At 42.3% G+C, this 22,734-nt stretch overlaps 1 protein-coding gene across 9 annotated transcripts in view; it reads left to right on the top strand.

The window, feature by feature from the left end:
- CDKL5 (cyclin dependent kinase like 5) overlaps positions 1 to 22,734 on the top strand; it is a 1,213,679-nt gene that overhangs the window by 122,270 nt on the left and 1,068,675 nt on the right. Inside the window, exon 1 of one of the 9 annotated variants that reach the window (XM_069204513.1) lies at positions 19,142 to 19,239. The exons of the other annotated variants lie outside the window; for them this stretch is intronic. The gene's annotated coding sequence lies outside the window, so the exon portion shown is untranslated. Of the gene's footprint in view, positions 1 to 19,141; positions 19,240 to 22,734 lie in introns of those variants that run through there. 9 annotated transcript variants of the gene reach the window in all.

Here is a 22,734-nt window from a genome sequence, read left to right as displayed (position 1 = left end):
GTTTGTAGCGCTTAGTGCTGTAGATTCATATTCACCTCCTCCCAGGAAGCTAATCGCTGACTAACTCACTATTATACTTAACATTTATCTTTCTCAAACTATACCTTGCATGTTCATCTTTACTATTTCATTTCCTGCTCCTATCCTAAGGTCACCCAATGAGCCAAAAATAAAATTGAAAGACTTCTTTAAAGAAAAACATGTTTGAAACGTCTGAGCCCAACACCAGATGGCAGAAGTATGTAAGCATATGAATCTACTGCACTGCACACTATGAATAGATGCTTACAGCGTAAGTAACATATTCCTTCCAGAGCTGCTATAATTCGTACACTCACCAGGGATGTGATATTGTTTGAGGTCAAGGGCAACAAGTTTTTATGTGTGTGTTGTCCTTGGGGCAAGTAGGCCCAACCCTTTGCAGCACAAACCCTTTGGCTGCCAGTTTACAGAGAAGGGAACTGTCTGCAATTGAAGTAATATGTGTGTCCATAAGTTAATGCTTTTGAACTTGTATTTATGGTTCATTAATGAAAAGCCTTCATTATTAGGGTGAGTGCTGTACATAAACGTTTTAAGGTCACACTGCACTACTGGCATTGGTTCCAGTAAAAAAAAAAAAGTGTACACACTTTTGAAAAGTTTAACAATATGAGGCTAAGTATAATGCTCCCAGAACGCTTTCTGATTAGATGCAAATGCTTGCAGAAGCTTTGATACTATTAATTTTTAGGTGCTATTTCTTTGAAGCGTCATTTAGTAAGATGTGTTAATGCATGCTAGCATTTCCAAAAAATATTCCTAATGGAAAATCGGTATACCCATTTTCAACAAGATTTTGGGAAGCATGAAAATAAACAAGCACTGGCAAAGCCAACCGATCAGACATTGTTTTTGTGAGTCTTTTGGTTTCGTTAATGCACGTCTTATTTTTTTTTTTTAACATGGCTTTTGAAACACTTTATTGTTGTAGGAGCTGCCAGGCCTTCACCATTATAACAATCACTGGCAAAAAGAAAAAAGTTTTTTGGTTCCAAAAAGCACACATTCCCACCAGTGGCGTAACAAAGGCCCTGCGTCCACCTTCTGGGGGGCCCCCTCAGCACAGCACCCGCCCTGAGTTAGTCAGGGGGGGCGCGCTCCATGTTCTTTGCAAGGCAACTCCCTCCTGTTTCGTTATGCCTCTGATTGCCACAGTAGTTCCTGGCACTGAACAAAACTACTTTGTGTGCCAATATGCTCCTTGTGGAAGAGCAGAACGCGATCACTCAGAGTAAAGCTAACCGATAGACCGAGACAGAAATAGAAGTTTAATAAAAACAAAATGTCTTTCTTAACACATGACCTAATTAGGGACCCAATTCTTAAAGAAAGTCTCAAAAGTGCACCCATGGTATATGTCTTTGAATGAGTGGCTTTCATGAATTCACAAGAACTTACAGAAATAGACTAGGAAATTGTACTCCTAGAAAATAATTGTGAACTGTATTTTAGCACAAGCAAATATGCATGTGTAGATTTGCTCATGTGAAAATCTATTGAGCGTTTACTATTTCACTTTCCCTCCACCCACTTTTTTTGCCAACCCTGGAAGAACTTCTACTGCTGCCATTGTCAGGAGTAAATTTCCAACCTTTCTCATTATGGGAAAAGATTAGAGAAGAGTTGGTGAAAATCCTTAAAACATGCATGTTAGTAGGTTTGCAGACTCAAAGGCATTCCAGCCCTTGAGTTACTGTTTACAGCTTCCTCCAGCCCCAGTATGTAGATCTGCGGAAGGTGGCAAAATAAGGAAATAGCTATAGTAGGGATTGAAATTACAAGTATTCAAGCCCTACTAAAGTAGTAGCACTGGCATAATCAGAGAGGCTATTATCAGAGCTCTTACATAATGAGATTGCTACCATAATTTGTCGCCACACTACATGGCACTAAACGGACAAGTAGATTTGTTTACAGGACAAGTAGATTTAAGAAGCAACCTGTACCATGGACTAGTAGATATTTTATTAAATTCCACACCCCTGATATATATATATATATATATATATATATATATATATATATACATATATATATATATGTGTGTATATATATATATATATATATATAAAAAATATGCATATAATATAATAATCTGTTCTTACAGAGGAGTGTTGATATGCAGGCCAGAAGTATATGCCTCATTGTCTGAAACAGCACCCCAGCAGTAAGACTACAGCATACTACTTATAACAAAAGATTTCTTTCATTTTTCAACACTGATATGGACAAAACGCTTGGTACAATGGTTTTCAGAAAAATGTGAGGGCCTTGGTGGTATCACTTCTGAGATACTGTATCTTGATTGGTCGCTGGATGCAAATTGAGCTATGGACACTGAATAAGCTGCTGTTATTCTACTGAAATATTCACAATGCATATGTTAGCTTTGCCAAATATTCTGTTTAGATTTTGTGTGCTTTTTGCTGGTGACAGAAAAAGTTACAAAAATAGTTTATAACAAAAAGATGTCTAAGGGCCAATTGCTGTCTAGGAAGAGGGCTTTCTATGTTCTGCATACATCTTGATTTAAACTGTTGTTATTTGTTAAGGTCGTGTTTGAAGATAGATCAGTCCATCCAACAACAATGTGCTTGAATGCATTTATTTTCAAGTTTTTACAAAGTACCAGACGACCTGAGGATATCACAGTCCTTTACATTAATAAAGATGTACAAGAGGTTGACAGGTGTGTTAAAGAAAGGCAAGTTGGATAAAGCAATAAAGGAAATGGATTGTACAACATCGCTTGGTCAAACAGATAAAAGAATGCATCTATATAGTCATTCAGGAGCAAACAGAAGTGACGTTTTCAGTGAGAGGATGTGTGGGTTCTGCAGTGTCGGATCTCACATGCCAGTGATCATAGCCTCTTTGGAGTTCCTGAGTGGATAAGGTCTTAGACCTCTCAGTTATCATTAAATTGGATTGCTGATTGGGCTTCCAGTTTTAGAGTTATGTTTGAAATGGAGGTTCATTTTGGGCCTCAGTTTGGCACATTCTGTCCCTTAAGGTTCCTCTGACCACCCCATAAGAGCCCTTAAGATCAGCTTACATGATGTTACACAAAAGAAAATTCAGATCGTAAATGATTTCACAATTCTCGTTACTTAGCTATGTGATTGACTCTGCCTCAGATAAGATTCATCCTTTCTTAGTATGCCAATAAGGATGCCCATACTTCAACCAGAGCTCAAACGTTGTGTCTGCACAGCTTATGATACCATCTTCCTCAGCCTTTCCTCTAGCCCTGTTGTGTTTCAGACTCTTGTTTTTGCTTTGCCCCTGGTGTACTTGACGATGCTTACCTTGCCTTCCCTGGTGTGTTGGAACCAAAGCTGAAATGCCACTTTAGCACATTCATCTCTTGGGAGTGCCTAATTTGTGGTGACATTTACCTTCTTAAAATGTTTGCAGTACTGTTTTCTGTGCATCAAACACTGTTTATCCAGTCCTGGACTTTCCTTCCCGGCTGGTGGAACAGGTAGCTCAATTGACAGTAAAATCTTTCATTCACAGTTGATATAAAGGTGTGGATGAGCGTTCATCAAATGAGCCATCTCTTACGAAAAACGTTCTTGTGCTCTTCTAAATGTCCTCCATGGCCCATTACAGGTCCACACGTTCCAGCTGCTAATGTGCAACATTTTGTCTATGAATGACAAAGTGTACCATACAAATGTTGATTCAGAAGCCACATTTGTGAACTCGAAAGAGCTAGGCTGTGAGATTGTTTTTTTACAAGAAAAAGCAGAGGAGTATTTTCATTCCTTCAAATGTGTTTGTGAGTAGTGTGTATAAACACATGAACTTTGGACAAAATCATCTATCTGGAAGCCATCTATCAAACTGAGATCCACACCTACCAGTCAGACATGCTCAGCAAGCTAGTCCATTCTCATGACCAACAGAACATCACTTCTATGTTCTTTTCCTACCTTTAGATACCTAGGTGAGGATGATAATACATTCATATCTTCCAAGGTTCGGTGCACAAATGCCAACTCTTAACTTTACTGATGGCCATTGACTGTCACTCCATTCCCAAAATATCAACTGTGCCCAGACTCTTCACATTTCCTCAGATGTTCCTTTATTAAATGAACTAGTACTCTGAAATGAATTATGTCTACTGTGATGTGTTTTACAATGTGCATTTTTTTCAAGGCTTAGGTTGGTCGTTTTGTGTTTTGCTGATACAGTGGTTCGGCTTCTGTTTTGCCATCTCCCTAAATGGAGGCTAGGTGTGGGTAACAGGCTATCCATTCTGTCTCCAACTTTGTCTCTCATATTGATGAGATTCTTCTTTACTATTCAATTACTTCCTTCCACACGTCCAATTCTGGTGGATCAGATTTGCAAGCAATATTTCTTTTGGTGACAATCGATCCCAAGTCATTGAGCAATCTTAGGTATCTCAACAGTCCCCTCTCCCCCAGATTTCAACAGGATTGTTCTCTTCGAGTCTGAAATCTCTATTGCATTCCCCTAACATGGGCCTGAATTGCTCTGACTACCTCCCAAAAGAGCATACCCAAAATATATGGAATAATGTACCTCTTTGACTACACTCTCTGATGCAGGTATCTGAGCTCACCCACCACCTCATTCTTAACCCCTTCAATGCGGGCGTCGGCCACTGGCCGACGTCCGCACTACCTCCCTGGTGTGGGTCACGACCGGATTTATTTATTTATTTATTTTCACCCCGGGAGACACGGAAGCTTCCGTGTCTCCCCCCACCCGCCCCTTTGTGACATCAGCGCGCCGCGAGGCGCACTGACGTTACAAAGTTGTTTTCCCCATCGAAGCAGGAAGCAGCCTTGCGGCCGCTTCCTGCTTCGATGGGAAAAACGGCCTTCCACACGTTCGGGAAGGCCTCGTAAGAAAGGGGAGACTCTCCCCTTTCTTACGAGGCCTTCCTGAAAGTGTTTCCTGGCACCCGGTCGCAGCTGTGCTGCGATCGGGGGCCAGGAAACACTTTCAGGTTTTCTGGCCCCCCCGATCGCAGCACAGCTGCGATAGGGGGGGCGAGGAAACACTTTCAGAAGGCCTCGTAAGAAAGGGGAGACTCTCCCCTTTCTTACGAGGCCTTCTGAAAGTGTTTCCTGGCCCCCGATCGCAGCTGTGCTGCGATCGGGGGCCAGGAAACACCACTAGACGCCAGGGATTTCACTTGGGGGGTCGGCCCCCTCAGAAAACGGCCCCTCCCGGGGGAATATATATTTTTTTTTTAAAAGGTAGGTGCCCCCTGGGGGGAGGGGTGCGATCGCGCCCCCCCCAGGGGAATTTTTTTTTTTTCCCCAAAAAAATAATAAAAGGACAGGGGGTCGCCCGTGGGCAGGGCGACCCCCTGTGGGGGCAATATTTTTTTTAGATGTAGGGTTTCCCTGGGGGTCATTTTGGCCCCCAAGGAAACCATACAACAACTAAAAAAAAATAGATCTATATATATATATAGATATATCTATGCACATGGATATATCTATAGATATATCTATGTAGATAGATATATATATATATATATATATATATATAGAGATAGATCTATACATATCAATCAATCAAAGAGATTTATAAAGCGCGCTACTCACCCGTGAGGGTCTCAAGGCGCTGGGGGGGGGGGGGAGAAGGGGGAAAGGGGCTGGGAGGATCACTGTTCGAAAAGCCAGGTTTTGAGGCCCTTCCTGAAAAGAAGTAGGTTGGGTTGGGAGGGCGTTCCAGGTTTTGGGTGCAAGGTAGGAGAAGGATCTGCCCCCGGTGGTGGTGTGTTTGACGCGGGGGACAGAGGCGAGAGAGAGGTCAGCTCAGCGGAGGTTTCGTGTGGGGGTGTGGAAGGTGACTCTCGTTGAGGTAGGCAGGGCCTGTGTTGTGGAGTGATTTGTGTGCGAGGATGAGGATCTTGAAGGTGATCCTTTTGTCAATGGGGAGCCAGTGGAGGGATTTGAGGTGTTGAGAGATGTGTTCGTGTCGGGGGAGGTCGAGGATGAGTCGTGCTACTGAGTTCTGGAGGCGTGTAGTTTGCGCTTGAGTTTTAGAGTGGTGCCGGCGTAGAGGGCGTTTACGTAATCAAGTCTGCTGCTGATGAGTGCGTGAGTGACAGTTTTTCTGGTCTCTGTGGGGATCCATTTGAATGTTTTTTTCAGTATACGGAGTGTGTTGAAGCATGAAGAGGTGAGAGCGTTGATTTGTTGGGTCATCGAGAGGGAGGAGTCTAGGATGATGCCGAGGTTGCGTGCGTGGTTGGCGGGGGTGGGTGCAGGGCCTAGCGTGGTGGGCCACCATGAGGGGTCCCAGGTGTTTTTGTGTGGGCCAAAAAGGATTATTTCAGTTTTGCTTGAGTTGAGTTTCAGGTGGTTGGCTGTCATATATATATCACTTTTGTCAATATGTGTGTGGTTTCCCTGGGGGGAAAAGGGTCAGACTTGTCTAGTGGCAGTTTTAGTGCCATAAAGAAGCGCAGAAGGTTTATATGCCTACTGCAAAGAGCAAATCTGTATTTTATGTAAATAGCTGAGTACATTAGTAAAGTCAGCCATTACTGCGCTATAATACCAATGAAATGTATGTGCGGGGTGGAGGGCAGCTATGGAGAGATGAAGGGCACTTTTGCTGGGTGGTAATGAGGGAATCCGAGGAGGAGGGAGTGGGAGCACCAATAATGATTGTTGGACTGGGCGCAGGAGGTGCTAAAGACTGTGACGAATGGTATGTGACAAGGTGTTTTTTGAGTGTCTTGAAAGAACGTGCTGATTGAGGAAAGAAGCGTAGTTAAGGTGGCCTCTATTGTTGCACGTATCTCACACACACCATCGATTTTGTGACTGTCTACGTAGGCTAGTGTTTTAGAGCAACAGTTTAGCCAATAGCAGAGATGGCATCTTGATGGATGACTGCTGCCTGCACTCGGGTTATAGAGGACCGCTCTGACATAGGATCAGAGACTGAGACATCAGATACTGAGACCGCATCTGAGGGATAGGACAATGCCGCAGACTCTGGGAGTGATTTTTCAGTCGGAGGAGCCCCATTCGATAACTCCTCTTCCAGTACATTATGAGGGAGGTGATGAGGACAGTCCTGCTGTCCCTTCGCAAGCTGTTTGTGCAACTGGGTAATAGTGGGTTAGCCCAACCCAGAGAGCAGGTGAATGCGGCGGCAATTAGAGAGAGAGAGAGTGCTCTCTTGGGAGCTCCCCAATTTAGTTCAGCCCCAAATTCCACCACCCAAATCGTGTTGTGGAGACATCAAAATTATCTATGGCAAAACAAACTGGTTTTGTAAGGCAGGCACCTGTGTTTTTGGTCCTGGGTTTTTGGTGCCTACACTTAGTGCCTGCGTCAGGAATGGATCACCCCAGGGTCAACAGCTGCCTCATGTAAGGACCAACATTGACTGTTGTGTGATCTATTCCTGTCGCGGGCACCAGGCCTACCCACACAAGTGAGGTATCATTTTTATCGGGAGACTTGGGGGAACGCTGGGTGGAAGGACATTTGTGGCTCCTCTCAGATTCCAGAACTTTGTCACTGAAATGTGAGGAAAATGTGTTATTTTAGCCACATTTTGAGGTTTGCAAAGGATTCTGGGTAACAGAACCTGGTCAGAGCCCCACAAGTCACCTCATCTTGGATTCCCCTGGGTTTCTAGTTTTCAAAAATGCGCTGGTTTGCTAGGTTTCCCCAGGTGCCGGCTGAGCTAGAGGCCAAAATCCACAGGTAGGCACTGTTTTCTATGAAAAAATTTGATGTGTCCACGTTGTGTTTTGGGGCATTTCCTGTCGCGGGCGCTAGGCCTACCCACACAAGTGAGGTATCATTTTTATCGGGAGACTTGGGGGAACGCTGGGTGGAAGGAAATTTGTGGCTCCTCTCAGATTCCAGAACTTTCTGTCACCGAAATGTGAGGAAAACGTGTTTTGTTAGCCACTTTTTGAGGTTTGCAAAGGATTCTGGGTAACAGAACCTGGTCAGAGCCCCACAAGTCACCCCATCTTGGATTCCCCTAGGTCTCTAGTTTTCAAAAATGCACAGCTGTGGCAGGTTTCCCTATGTGCCGGCTGAGCTAGAGGCCAAAATCTACAGGCAGGCACTTTGCAAAAAACAGCTGTGTTTTCTGTCAAAAAATGGGATGTGTCCATGTTGTGTTTTGGGGCATTTCCTGTCGGGGGCGCTAGGCCTACCCACACAAGTGAGGTATCATTTTTATCGGGAGACGTGGGGGAACGCTGGGTGGAAGGAAATTTGTGGCTCCTCTCAGATTCCAGAACTTTGTCACCGAAATGTGAGGAAAATGTGTTATTTTAGCCACATTTTGAGGTTTGCAAAGGATTCTGGGTAACAGAACCTGGTCAGAGCCCCACAAGTCACCTCATCTTGGCTTCCCCTGGGTTTCTAGTTTTCAAAAATGCGCTGGTTTGCTAGGTTTCCCCAGGTGCCGGCTGAGCTAGAGGCCAAAATCCACAGGTAGGCACTGTTTTCTATGAAAAAAGTTGATGTGTCCACGTTGTGTTTTGGGGCATTTCCTGTCGCGGGCGCTAGTCCTACCCACACAAGTGAGGTATCATTTTTATCGGGAAACTTGGGGGAACATAGAATAGCAAAACAAGTGTTATTGCCCCTTATCTTTCTCTACATTTTTTCCTTCCAAATATAAGAGAGTGTGTAAAAAAGTCCTCTCTTTGAGAAATGCCCTGCAATTCACATGCTAGTATGGGCACCCGGAATTCAGAGATGTGCAAATAACCACTGCTCCTCAAAACCTTATCTTGAGCCCATTTTGGAAATGCAAAGGTTTTCTTGATACCTATTTTTCACTCTTCATATTTCAGCAAATGAATTGCTGTATACCCAGTATAGAATGAAAACCAACTGCAGGGGGTAGCTCATTTATTGGCTCTGGGTACCTAGGGTTCTTGATGAACCTACAAGCCCTTTATATCTCCGCAACCAGAAGAGTCCAGCAGACAAAACGGTATATTGCTTTCAGAAATCTGACATCGCAGGAAAAAGGTACAGAGTAAAACATAAAGAAAAATGGCTGTTGTTTTCAGCTTAATTTCAATATTTTTTTATTTCAGCTGTTATTTTCTGTAGGAAAACCTTGTAGGATCTACACAAATGACCCCTTGCTGAATTCAGAATTTTGTCTAGTGTTCAGAAATGTTAAGCTTTCTGGGATCCAGCATTGGTTTCACACCCATTCCTGTCACTAACTGGAAGGAGGCTGAAAGCACCAAAAATAGTAAAAATGGGGTATGTCCCAGTAAAATGCCAAATTTGTGTTGAAAAATGTGGTTTTCTGATTCAAGTCTGCCTGTTCCTGAAAGGTGGGAAGATAGTGATTTCAGCACCAGAAACCCTTTGTTGATGGCATTTTCATGGAAAAAACCACAAGCCTTCTTCGGCAGCCCTTTTTTCCCATTTTTTTGGAAAAAACGAAATTTTCGCTGTATTTTGGCTATTTTCTTGGTCTCCTCCAGGGGAAACCACAAACTCTGGGTACCATTAGAATCCCTAGGATGTTGGAAAAAAAGGACGCAAATTTGGCGTGGTTAGCTTATGTGGACAAAAAGTTATGAAGGCCTAAGCGCGAACTACCCCAAATAGCCAAAAAAGGGCTCAGCACTGGGGGGGGGAAAGGCCCAGCAGCTAAGAGGTTAAAAGTGTGATTCTAATACAGCAATATTCTTGTCAGTAGAACAGGCACATAATCTTACTATCTATCCTCTCCTAAGAGTCCAATGTGACGTCATCACCATGATTATGTCAAATACCCCTTAAGGTGTCGAACGTACTCATGTGTGAGGCTGGCTGTTTAAATAAATGGAGTAATGTGTTCATGATTACAGTGCCCATTTTGATCCTCCAGCAGCCGTGCTCAACAATTGATTTCAATAACGTCTTGATGGTAAACCTTTGTCAATGTGATATCCTACATCTGGAGCTCAGAGAGTAGAAATGCACAGTGGTTGAGCAGAGGTTAAGGCACTTTCCTCTCATTGTTACTTAGTTTGTTTGCGGTTGTGTTATATTGTTATAATATACCGTGTATTTTGTATTGCGAATGCTTTCAATTCAAGTGGGAGGTTTTATTGGGCTGTCATGTACTATGCAACTTCAGCTAAAGGGAATGTTTTCTGTTGAAAGCAGTTGGTTTGAATTTTCGACATCTGTACTGATTTCTTTTAAGCATCATGGATTTTTTTTATCGTGACAGTGTTTTTTTTTCCACATAAAATAAATTAATGCCTATATTGCTAGCTAGCTTTTTTAGTTGCTAGAAAACCGGCATCTACACATTGACGCAACATTGTACATGTATTTGTGTACAGTCGAAGAGCACTGTATCAACCTTTCATTACATTTTCCCTTTTGCCAGTGTCATGTTCGTCAACAAAAATTGTTAAAAAAATAATGTGTTTATATTCACATATATTCAAATGACTCTGTTACAAAGTCACATCAGTATTTTGAGTAATATTGAGATACGCTGCTTGTATTATGTGCCAAATCCCATTATCACCTCTCCATCCATCATCTAATGATCATTTTTTGTTGTCTGAAAGGCAATCAATAATGCATGCCTTGCACCATGTCGGGGTATGTCGCTGGTGAACTGTATAGAATTACTTTTTCATTAATTATTGGACATTTAGAGTGGAAGTTGAGTGTGGAACCCACGCTGCATTAGAACATCTGTTTAGGCCTTGATATAACATTTTAGAAATATTGTTTGCAGAATGTATAGTGATCGGTTAGTCTGTAGTTCTTCTTAAGCTCCATATGCATAGAAAATACAGTGTTTGCTTTTGCTAATACCTTTGGTACCGTTTAAGGACCACCTTGAAATTTGGCAGAGACATGGTTCATCCAGCTTCGGTTTATCATTTAAAAATGTTTTGCATATTGCTTTTGAGAGTAAAGTTACATGGGGGTGTTGCATGCGTCTATTTGAAATCCTGAATGATGGGAAGAAAAGTGGGACAGAAGCTGCTAACTGGACAGGTTGGAGCAGGCTGTGATCAGGGAACTGGACATTAACTGGAAGCCTGCAAAGTGAAATTAGAAAGATAACGCAAGTACAGCAAGAAGGACAAACAGGGAACCAATAGATAAACTGTCTTAACAGATAGTTTATGCGCACTTTGTGAGGTGACAAGATCTTATTAGAAGGCAAGGAACGGATTAATCTCACAGTGGAAGGCACCCTAAATATCTCATGGTGAAAGAGTGCTAGATGGGTCACAATGGTAGAGGCACAAGCCTCAGAATTGAACTGGTAGCCTTGGCAGTAATGATAATCTAGATCAGCGTTTCGTAACCTTTTTAATTATGTGGACCCCCACTGAATCACTACTGGAAGGCCGAGACCTCCAATGAGTACCCTCGAACAAAGCAATGTCTATGATTTGAACTTCAAAACAATATTCGAAAAATATAGATGAAGACATGCTCAAATATTGAAATATTTTGTTTAATTTACAATCAAATGTAGAAATTGTTTTGAAATTTTCAAAGTTGCTTATTTATTTGTATGTACTTTATACATTTTAATGTATTAATGTTCTTATGATTTCATTTTGTAAAACAGTTGCGGACTCCCTTAAGTTAGCCACACAATACCCCAGGGCTCCTCGGACCTCAGGTTAAGAACCACTGATCTAGATTATAACACAAATACAAGAAAGCACAACAGGGAGCGGAAGAGGGAACAGAACAGGGAACACAGAATTAGTACCTGGGACCAGGGGAAAACAGGACTGAAATAAAAATCAGGAACAGGACCAATATGAAATCAGGAACAGTCCTTGAATACTCAGAACTATGGGTATTGGAAATCTGCACACCAACAAGTACACAAATATGCAGTTAGAACAGAAACACAGAGCACAAGGCAAAGAATCTTCATATACAACACGTGGCCGGAAAGTGTGCAGTCACTATTATGAAAAAGGCAATACCGGGAACGAAGAGTCAGGATAAACAAGAGGCAGAAAACAAATAGAAAAATTAGCCAGAACAGGAAAATGGAATCAACTAACAATAGAGTCAGAAATCAAAGAGCCAGCCTGGAATATAGTAGCAGAGTCACAACCGAGCACAAGGAGACTCAGCAGCGAGGTCAGTAACGCATTTCTGCACACTGAGCCCATAGAAGCTCAGGAGAGGAGTACAAGTACAGATCCAGAGCCAGGTGCAAGGAATAAACCAGGTGCTAAGCATCCGGGAACCCCCAATGAAGGGAAACCTGTTCTGGAAGTTTGACAAGGAAAGACCGAGGAAACAAGAAGGAGCAAGAAGGGAAACAAACATGGAGGTCTTGAGGGGGTTGCAGATTGGAGACAAGAAATTGAAAAGTCCAGAATGCAGATACTCAAAGGTCCAAAAAGCTACATGATGCAGGAACAAAGATCCACCACCAGGACTTGATTTAGGCAAAGTTTGGTGACTGAACCATTATACATCAGGATGGAGGTGTGGAAACCTACACTAGGTTGTGATGTGGAGCTAGGAATGCTAGGTGTGGAATAGTGTACTGGCATATTCTGGTGTAAAAGTAGGACCCCACATGGGCCTATCTGAGTGCTTCTGTTGGGCAATGGCAGAAACCTGGCAGTTTGAACAGTTTGTGAACCATTTTGAAATTATAAACAGCCCTGACTGGCCTAGTCCGTTTATCCTGTCATGCTTTTCACAGTTTACAAAATGTTTATAGTGACAAGCAAATTTGCAGATCATTTGTGAGCTGCAGTAACTGATTGATTGGCTGCTTCACTTTGAAAATATGTGTTGTAGAACCCAATATGCAGTTCAGTGAAGTTTATAAACCCTTGTCAATGTAAAAATCTCAGAGAAACAGAGGACCATATCTCACACCCACGTGGAACGAAGAGACACTCCTCAGTGGTGGAAAAATAAAAAAGGAACTAACATTCTCAAAATAATTTAGTGCTGACCAATTGGCTTTGCCGTTGCTTATTTGCGCTGGCACTAAAATGCCTGTTGTCCTTGTTGGAAGAGTAAAGTAAAAAAAAAGGCAACATAGCAACCAGTTTGTTGTAATTGTAATTGTATTTGGGACACATTTCCTTAACCCCTACTGTGCCCTGGACGAGGTGATCTCGTCCAGGGCACCGGTTCCCGGGTGCCTTGGACGAGATCACCTCGTCCTGCACCCGGGAACTGGGGGGAGCGCTAGCGCTCCCCCTGTGCTCCCCCCCCCCCCCCCCCCCCCCCCAAGGCAGGGATGGAAGGGGAAGCCCTCCCCCTTCCACCCCTGACCCCCCACCCCCCCACCCCCCTGTGACAGCGTGCGATCGGACGCTGATTTGTCACAGGGCCTCCTCCCATCCCAGCGCGATCGAAAGAGAAATGCTTTTCATTTCTCTTTCGATCACGTGGGGGAGGCCCAGAGAGACTTCAAAGGGAAGGAAATGTATTTCCTTCCCTTTGAAGTCTCTCTGAGCGTTTCAAAAGCTTGCAATCCGGCTTTTGAAACGCCCACTAGACACCAGGGATTTTATTTTTTTGTGAAACTGGCATGAGGGGAGCGACCCCTTGGGGCAAGGGTCGCTCCCAATGGGGGACGTTTTTTTGGAAGGCCTTTTCTGCCCCCCCGGGGGGCAGATCAGCCTATTTTGATTTTTTTACAGATGGGGAGCGACCCATTAGGCAAGCTCCCCTGGGGGGGGCAAATTGTATTTAGACCATTTCTGCCCCCCTTGGGGGCAGATTGGCCGATTTTAGGTCAATCTGCCCCCAAGGGGGCAGAAACCACTAGGCACCGGGGATTTTTTTTTTGGCGCCAATGTCACGCAGGGGGAGCGACCCCGTAGGCAAGGGTTGCTCGGGGGGGGGTTGCAAATTTATTTTAGGCCATTTCGCCCCCCCCCCTGGGGTCAGATCGGCCTATTATTAGGCTGATCCATGGCAAATGTTTTTTTTTTTTTTTTTTTTTTTTAGAGATGGGGAGCGACCCATTGCACAAGGGTTGCTCCCCTGGGGGGCAAATTGTATTTAGAACATTTCTGCTCCCCTTGGGGGCAGATTGGCCGATTTTAGGTCAATCTGCCCCCAAGGGGGCAGAAACCACTAGGCACCGGGGATTTTTTTTTGGCGGCAATGTCACGCAATGGGAGCGACCCCATAGGCAAGGGTCGCTCCCCGGGGGGGTAAATTTATTTTAGGCCATTTCTGCCGCCCCCTGTGGACGGCTGAGCAAGAGGCCAAAATCCACAGGTAGGCACTTTGCAAAAAACACTTCTGTTTTCTGTGAAAAAATGTGATGTGTCCACGTTGTGTTTTGGGCCATTACCTTTTGTGGGCGCTAGGCCTACCCACACAAGTGAGGTACCACTTTTATCGGGAGACTTGGGGGAGCGCTGGGTGGAAGGAAATTGGTGGCTCCTCTCAGATTCCAGAACTTTCTGTCACCGAAATGAGGAAAAAGTGTTTTTTGGGCCACATTTTGATGTTTGCAAAGGATTCTGGGTAACAGAACCTGGTCAGAGCCCCACAAGTCACCCCATCTTGGATTCCCCTGGGTTTCTAGTTTTCAAAAATGTGCTGGTTTGCTAGGTTTCCCCAGGTGCCGGCTGAGCTAGAGGCCAAAATCCACAGGTAGGCACTGTTTTCTATGAAAAAATGTGATGTGTCCACGTTGTGTTTTGGGCCATTTCCTTTTGTGGGCGCTAGGCCTACCCACACAAGTGAGGTACCATTTTTATCGGGAGACTTGGGGGAACGCTGGGTGGAAGGACATTTGTGGCTCCTCTCAGATTCCACAACTTTCTGTCACCGAAATGTGAGGAAAATGTGTTTTTTTTTAGGCCAAATTTTGAGGTTTGCAAAGGATTCTGGGTAACAGAACCTGGTCAGAGACCCACGTCACCCCATCTTGGATTCCCCTAGGACTCTAGTTTTCAAAAATGCACAGGTTTGGTAGGTTTCCCTAGGTGCTGGCTGAGCTAGAGGCCAAAATCTACAGGTAGGCACTTTGCAAAAAACACCTCTGTTTTCTTTAAAAAAATGTGATGTGTCCACGTTGTGTTTTGGGGCATCGCCTGTCGCGGGCGCTAGGCCTACCCACACAAGTGAGGTATCATTTTTATCGGGCGACTTGGGGGAACATAGAATAGCAAAACAAATGTTATTGCCCCTTGTCTTTCTCTACATTTTGTCCTTCCAAATATAAGAGAGTGTGTAAAAAAGACGTCTATTTGAGAAATGCCCTGTAATTCACATGCTAGTATGGTCACCCCGGAATTCAGAGATGTGCAAATAACCACTGCTTCTCAACACCTTATCTTGTGCCCATTTTGGAAATACAAAGGTTTTCTTGATAGCTATTTTTCACTCTTTATATTTCAGCACATGAATTGCTGTACACCCGGTATAGAATGAAAACACACTGCAGGGTGCAGCTCATTTATTGGCTCTGGGTACCTAGGGTTCTTGATGAACCTACAAGCCCTATATATCCCCGCAACCAGAAGAGTCCAGCAGACGTAACAGTATATTGCTTTCAAAAATCTGATATTGCAGGAAAAAGTTACAGAGTAAAACGTAGAGAAAAATTGCCATTTTTTTCAGCTCAATTTCAATATTTTTCTTTTTCAGTTGTTTGTTTCTGTAGGAAACCCTTGTAGGATCTACACAAATGACCCCTTGCTGAATTCAGAATTTTGTCTACTTTTCAGAAATGTTTAGGTTTCTGGGATCCAGCAATGGTTTCATGCCCATTTCGGTCACTGACTGGAAGGAGGCTGAAAGCACAAAAAATCGTAAAAATGGGATAGGTCCCAGTAAAATGCCAAATTTGTGTTGAAAAATTGGGTGTTCTGATTCAAGTCTGCCTGTTCCTGAAAGCTGGGGATTTTAGCACTGCAAACCCTTTGTTGATGCCCCTTTCAGGGAAAAAACCACAAGCCTTCTTCTGCAGCCACTTTTTTGAAAAATACGAAATGTTCACTGTATTTTGGCTAATTTCTTGGCCTCCTTCAGGGGAACCCACAAAGTCTGGGTACCTCTAGAATCCCTAGGATGTTGGAAAAAAGGATGCAAATTTGGCTTGGCTAGCTTATGTGGACAAAAAGTTATGAGTGCCTAAGCGCGAACTGCCCCAAATAGCCAAAAAAAGGCCGGGCACAGGAGGGGGGAAAGGCCTGGCAGCGAAGGGGTTAAAAGACAAACCATTCCAAGATGGCCACTATGTGATGTTCATGGATCACAACGTACCATCAGCACTTTCTAGCTTTACTGTTCCAACATGGCTGACAGCCATTTTAGAATGGTAAGGTACATTTGAATAATAAATTGCATGGGGGCAAAAAATAGGAGTGGCCCAGTAGCAATTTCCATCTGCTGGTCCCCTTGAAAAAAATAAAATACATTAAAAAACAGGGAATCAAACAGGGAGGGGCAGTGAACATGTATAGTGAGCGGGCCATCTTGATTTAAAAAAAAAAAAAAAAAAGAATACAAAATGTAGCATGCTGAGCATGATGGGCACAATTGATGAGCGGGGATTAAAGCAAAGAGGACATAAGTAGGGTAAGCAAACGGATGAGGGAAAGAGCTAGAAAAGAAGGCATACTCCAATGGCGTGCTAAATGAAAAAATGATTGATTGAATATTTACTAAGCATACTTTCACCAACGTAGGCATCTTGGTGCTGAGGAACATTACGGTTAAAGAGTTGTATTTGAGTTAGTGGAACTTGTGGGATTTTAAATCCTTTCTGAAAGTTGGGTGGGCTCCATGTTTATTAAGGATAAAGGATGGCAATCCCATCGTTCGGGTGCAAGCATCTGTAGAGCTGTTCGTGAGTGTTTAGAACATGAGATTAAAAATAGCAGATGGGAAGCAGAGCATAGGTATTTTAAAGTTATGGGAGATGCCCTCCAATTAAAAAAAAAGAGTTTGCTTAAAGGCAGCAGTGGACGGAGACAGAAAATCCAGTCAAAAGCAATGTGCAGCAGCAGTTCTCCAGGGGCAGGACAAACACGATAATTGGGAGGAAAGCCCTTCAATAAGGAACAGAGAAATGTGACAAACTGGAAAGGACACCTAATCAGGACCAACGGCCTTATTTAAAGTCCACTGTCTATTTGATTGTAGGCAATAGGTTTTTGACAATAGACACCTAAAATTGTCTATAGGCCAGACCAAAATTTTGATGTTTGGGTCTCATACCAGAAAATAATGTTCATGAACTGCAGAACATTATTTTTAGATATAGTGAGGTTTACTGTCAGTGATAGGCAAATGGTTTGCAAATTGTAATACTTTCGGAACGGTTTGTGAACAGCACTTGGACAGAAGATGGATATATAGCATGACCAAATGCATTCTCTGCACTCAGTGTCTGCTGTGCATGGCTAAAAGCCATGTGCTTGGGGTTTCTTACAGACTCATTTTAGCAAAGGCTTCAGAGACCGCTTTCCACTTCTGAAGAGGGCTTTGGTCTCAGCACCCTTCCGGACTAAGCATAGGGCCTTCTAGAGTCATCAGCCCTTGCATCCAGAGCCTGTTGGCTACAGCAAAAGGTAGAGTTCAATGGATTCTGCGGGGGAAGGCATTGAACGACTTCAGTGATATTATTAATGGTATTAACAGTGATGTATAGTAACAAGAAATAAGGCAAGACCGCAGAATAACAGCAAAAAGAGTATATTTGATCAGCAGCCACAATGCTGTACAGCATGGCTAAAATAAAAATATTAGCAAAGCTAATTGATCAGATAGTTGAGGCCTATTGGCTTTGCCAATGTTTGTTTGCTAACTGACTTCACAATGCCGAAGTGTTATCCAAATATGGCTCCCTGCCCTCACGCCCAGAGGCGGGTTGAAGCCACTGTGGAGTCTGATGGCGCCACCTGTCTACCAGAAGGAGCAATTACTGGTAAAGCTTTGGATCCAGTCTTTACCTGTAGGAATTCAGAAGGTGATAAATCTTTGGACAGCTAAGGTAGAGTGTTAGCGAAAGCAAGTAATTTAATAACTTGCTTTTTTATAACTCTTTAAACTTAATGTACTCCATTTCCCCCAAGACACACTGGTTGAATGAAACAGGCGTACCCTTTCTGGGTGGAGTAGTGGTTACAGTGGCAAAGAAGTCTGCAAACGACCTTTGCTTTTTGCTTTTTAAGATAAGGGTGTTCGTATTTATCTACCCGTGCAATTAGTTGAAAGCATCTGGTGTGTACTGTTGTCTAGGTATGCTCTGTACTAAATTTCAAAATATATTTTCAATACATTTACAAAATATATCATTGGGTTTTACTTCCTCACGCCAAAAAGGTGACAAAATAGAAGTACTTTACTTTTAATTTCATCCTCTTGCCACAACACGACTTTGCAAACGTTGAAATATGAAACTCCTTAATACCTTTTATGGCACTATTCAAACTGCACATATATAATTTGATTCAGCAATGCATTACTTATCAGATCTGCAAAGCCTTTCCACTTTGCACGAAACTCATATCTCCTGCTTCAGCATACATGCACGAATCAACTCTGACTCTTGAATCTACACTGACCGTCTTTCATCTTGGTTAAAACATGGTTTCAACTGTATTGTGACCATTCTGTAATTGTAAAAATTTTTGTGCTGATCTCACAATCCATTTCAAAAGTGCAAGGACAGAACCTTTCCAGGTAGTAATTACCTATTACACTTTCCTAAATCCAATAGAAATGATCTTGCATTGCCTTAGTACCTTAATCCTAAATCCAGATCTCACCATGAAGTGTTGTAAATGGCATCTGATGTGTTTTTGCTTTTACTCATGCACCACACTATTGTAGGTAGTGCAAAGAAGCTTAATGTTTTGGGAATGGAAGGTGGTAGTTAGCTTCTCTCTTTAGGGCTTGTCAGTGCCATTTGTTTGAGTGTGTGCATTCTACAGCCCCACAGGCTGGATCCTGGAAGGCTCAGGTTTGATGCGCAAACAAGGATAAGAGTGCATGGTCCAGTAGTTGGGTAATGATACCATTTCTGACAGGTTTAACGCCCAATATGTCTGTTGTCATCTTTTCAGGGACATGACAGGGAGTTGAGCAGCGGTAAGGACTCAGGAACAGATGCAGCTCCAAGTAAATGGTGGTCATAGAGCTGTGTTCTGGAGTTGCCTTTCATCAAATTACTTGGAGATCAATTGGCTGTGCGGCTTCATAAATACTTCAGGGAAAGGTAACTGACCCTTTATCATTTTCAGAGAAGCCTGACTCGTAACTTCAGCGAGAGATAGCAGAGATATTATGCTGTCCTAAACACAATAAAGGAATGATTCTGATTTTTCCGTATAAAAATTGTCACAATCACCCTCATGGAAAAAAAAAAAGTCCTGCTCCTTTCGTACTAACCGAAAACCAATCCCATATTACATTTTTCCTTTACTAACCAAAAAACAGCTGCTTACTAACCATCAATCTCTCTTCCTCCACAGGGTGTAACATTTAAATAAATACACTGAAAATACCTGATGGCATTCATTACAAGTTGGATGGGGGAAACTACTGCTTATTCATTCTTCTGTTCTGGTAGCAGACAGACTTAAATGTATTTGCATGGCTTCCTTGGCAAGATCCTGATCTAATCATCTTCTTTTCTTACCAACCAGTACCTAGTAGTGATAATGGAGACTTTAATCTCAGGCATAACTGCAGCATCTTGTGGTGCTTCTCAGGGTTTGTGCCTAGCTCTTGATCTGATCCATCTGATCATGGAGCCTCATATGTTGATCTCTGAAGTTACAGATCCCTCCATAAATCAGTATGTGTACGAAATGCATGAATACCTAAAATATCAACTCTATGGAACACTCTTACTATATTTTCACTTCATTTTCCCAACTGAGGACCTAATTTGACCCTTCAGTGTTGACTGTCCTGAAGTGAAAGTCTTCTCACCATCACTCCCTCAGTAAAATGACTGTGTTTCACCTTTGGCTCTACTTTCACTTTCATACCATAGGTTAGCCAGCTGGTCTGGAAGCATCTTCCCTCTATCACCACAAAATCAAACAGTAAATTCCCTCACACCACACATCAGAGTCATGCAGGCAACAAGGCAGCTGCCATTCCTGACAGCTCATGTACTACTTGATTCTCTGTCTAAACAATAGTGCCAAAATCTAGCAGTTGTTCAAACTGCTTCCTTGGGTGGCTGAACGTTGGCAGACATAAGGGGTGTTCCACAAAGATCAGGTGAACACTGCACCAGAAATGTACAGTAGAAAGTACCTCCCCCTCTCTTTCATGCAGCAGACTAGGTGCTGCTGGCAGTGTCCCAATTTTAAAATGAGTGCCAATGAGAGATAAGTTGGAAGCAGAAACCCCAGACCTCTCACAGAACTGCTGTTGTATAGATTAATTTTGCTACCTTGCTTAGAAGTGGCAATGAGAAACAGGTGGGAGGGGAGTACAGAGTGCAGATCTGTTTTATGGTTATGGCTGGAGATTGTTGACCTGTTCCAGTTTGGAATAACAGTGAGCCAAAAACCTGAGGCACTAACAGTGAGGCAATTGGGTGGACCACTTTTATGCGAGTGATCTACCTAATATTGTGCAGTGGTAGACACCTGTGGTACTAAAAATCACCTAAAAGAAAACAAACAAAAAACACCTAAAGAGTGACATCATTAATTTCCCAACATCCTCACATAGTGGTTCCACGCTTGCTGACACTGAGAACTGTAACCTGAAACAGTGTTGAATATTAATCTGGCCATGCTGGCATAGCACCAAAAATGAAACCAGGGAATTGCCACTATAATGTCCTCTATGGAAGGGGATTGGATGAATCAGTGAAAGGCTAAAACTGAACTTAACTTGGGTCTTTGGGCTAAAGGGTTTTGAAAACAGAAGCAGGGATACAGGAGATTGAGTCTGAGCTTCAGGAGTTGAAGTGGTTTAATGGCTGTGTTGTCACCTCACTGACACACTTTGAAGTGAAAGTAGAGACAAAGGAAGCACGTCCAGACTTTTAGAGTCCGAATCCTCAGGGCCTTTTCCTCATGCTGAAATGTAGATATGCTTAGTGGCTATAATAAAATACTGTCTCTTCAGAGTGTTGAAAATAAATTCCTGCGCAGATTACTGTTGGTCCCAAAATGCATTGCAAACATAACCTACCACGAAGAACTTGGTCAGCGTTTTTTGGAGGATAGGGTCTTTATGGCTCCCCTATTGCTCTGGATCAGATGTTGGTCAAACCCTATGGCAAGTTTGGTCCGAGACTGTATCTCTGATTATCTCCAATTGGAAAACTCAAATAGGATTCCCTGGCTTATGTTTCTGCAAAACTCTTGAGAATCTAGGGCTTAGATACATGTTTGATAATCCCCATCTGTTAACCACAAACTCTAGGTCGGTCTTGAAGTCTACTTACTCCGAGCATATATCAGAACTGAGATTTTATAATTCTCTGAAATTGAAATCTTTTGATTCCTACTCTCGGATTGTGACTGTTCCATGCCTTGAACCCTATTTGACTTGGTTTTCAAGTTTTAGAACAATTTCTTTTTGAACACTTTTTAGACTTAATCTAATTCATTTTAAGGTAGCTTTCCCCGAACCATGTTTTTGGAAAAAGGACTTACCACTTTGTCCCTGTGACTCCAAATAAACTCTGAGCACTTTGCACTTTTTTCTTTTTTGCCCTTTATATGCTGCTCCTAGAGGGGCTTTCATTTTACCCACGTTACGTCTTCTTAGACCCATTCACTATAAGGAAGCCTTACTGTATCTTCAGAAATTGCCAGATATCCAAATTTGTCACTATGTATTAGACTTTGTTACAGCTTCTCTAAGTATTAGGAAAAGGCTTACTCCTTTTTAAAAAATTTTTATGTGTACGTATAGTATATTATTTTAAGCTAATATTTGTACTTTTCTGATTTTTTGATTTTTAATCATGCGTAGTATATTTATCTGTTTATGTCAAGGGGTTTCAGATTGGATGCTCATGCGGTGTTTTTAGTAATGGTTTTAAGTCTTATTTTATCTTATATTATTTACAGACTGGTAAATGTGTCTTGGTTTGCACTTTTATGGCAATTGCCGAATAAAGTTTTTGACTGACTGACTGACTAGTGAGACAGTTGTTCTTGAACTCAGAGGTTCTGTAGACAGAAATCTTTAACCCTTTATCTGAGGTTCGAATAAAAAGTCTGAACACAAGGGGGCCTATTCACAAAGGTAATTCTATACATGTAGATGTAATACAAATAAAGTTACTCTTGCACCCTTGATTACCTTTACTACTTTTGGATATTCACCATTTAATAGTGTAAAGTTACTGAAATGTGTAGACCTACATGTCCCCCAGTGAAAACCTCAAATACGATCATGAAGTTATTACTACTAGTGATTTTACAACCTTATTTGTTGTTCCCACATTTGGCTGAATATATGTTTGATAAATATTAATGTTAAATAGTTTTCTATATTTATTTTAAATGTAGAATAATACAAAAATGTTAGAGTATTAATGTTGTTTTTGACTTAAAATGTAATAATGTAAATGTATTCAAATACAATGTATATCCCTGAAGATTAAATTAAACAAAATCCCATGTAAAGTAAAAAACATTTTTATGTATTAAAAGTTGTTTAAAGTGGACATAGAATTAATTGAAAGTAATTTAAGTATTTCTAATAAAAGTTGTTACATTAATTCTTAAAT

The sequence above is a fragment of the Pleurodeles waltl genome, chromosome 8 (assembly GCF_031143425.1).
Source record: "Pleurodeles waltl isolate 20211129_DDA chromosome 8, aPleWal1.hap1.20221129, whole genome shotgun sequence".
In the NCBI taxonomy this organism is placed as follows: Eukaryota; Metazoa; Chordata; class Amphibia; order Caudata; family Salamandridae; genus Pleurodeles; species Pleurodeles waltl.
Note: the sequence above shows the minus strand (reverse complement) of the source record. Positions and strands in the feature narration are given on the sequence as shown.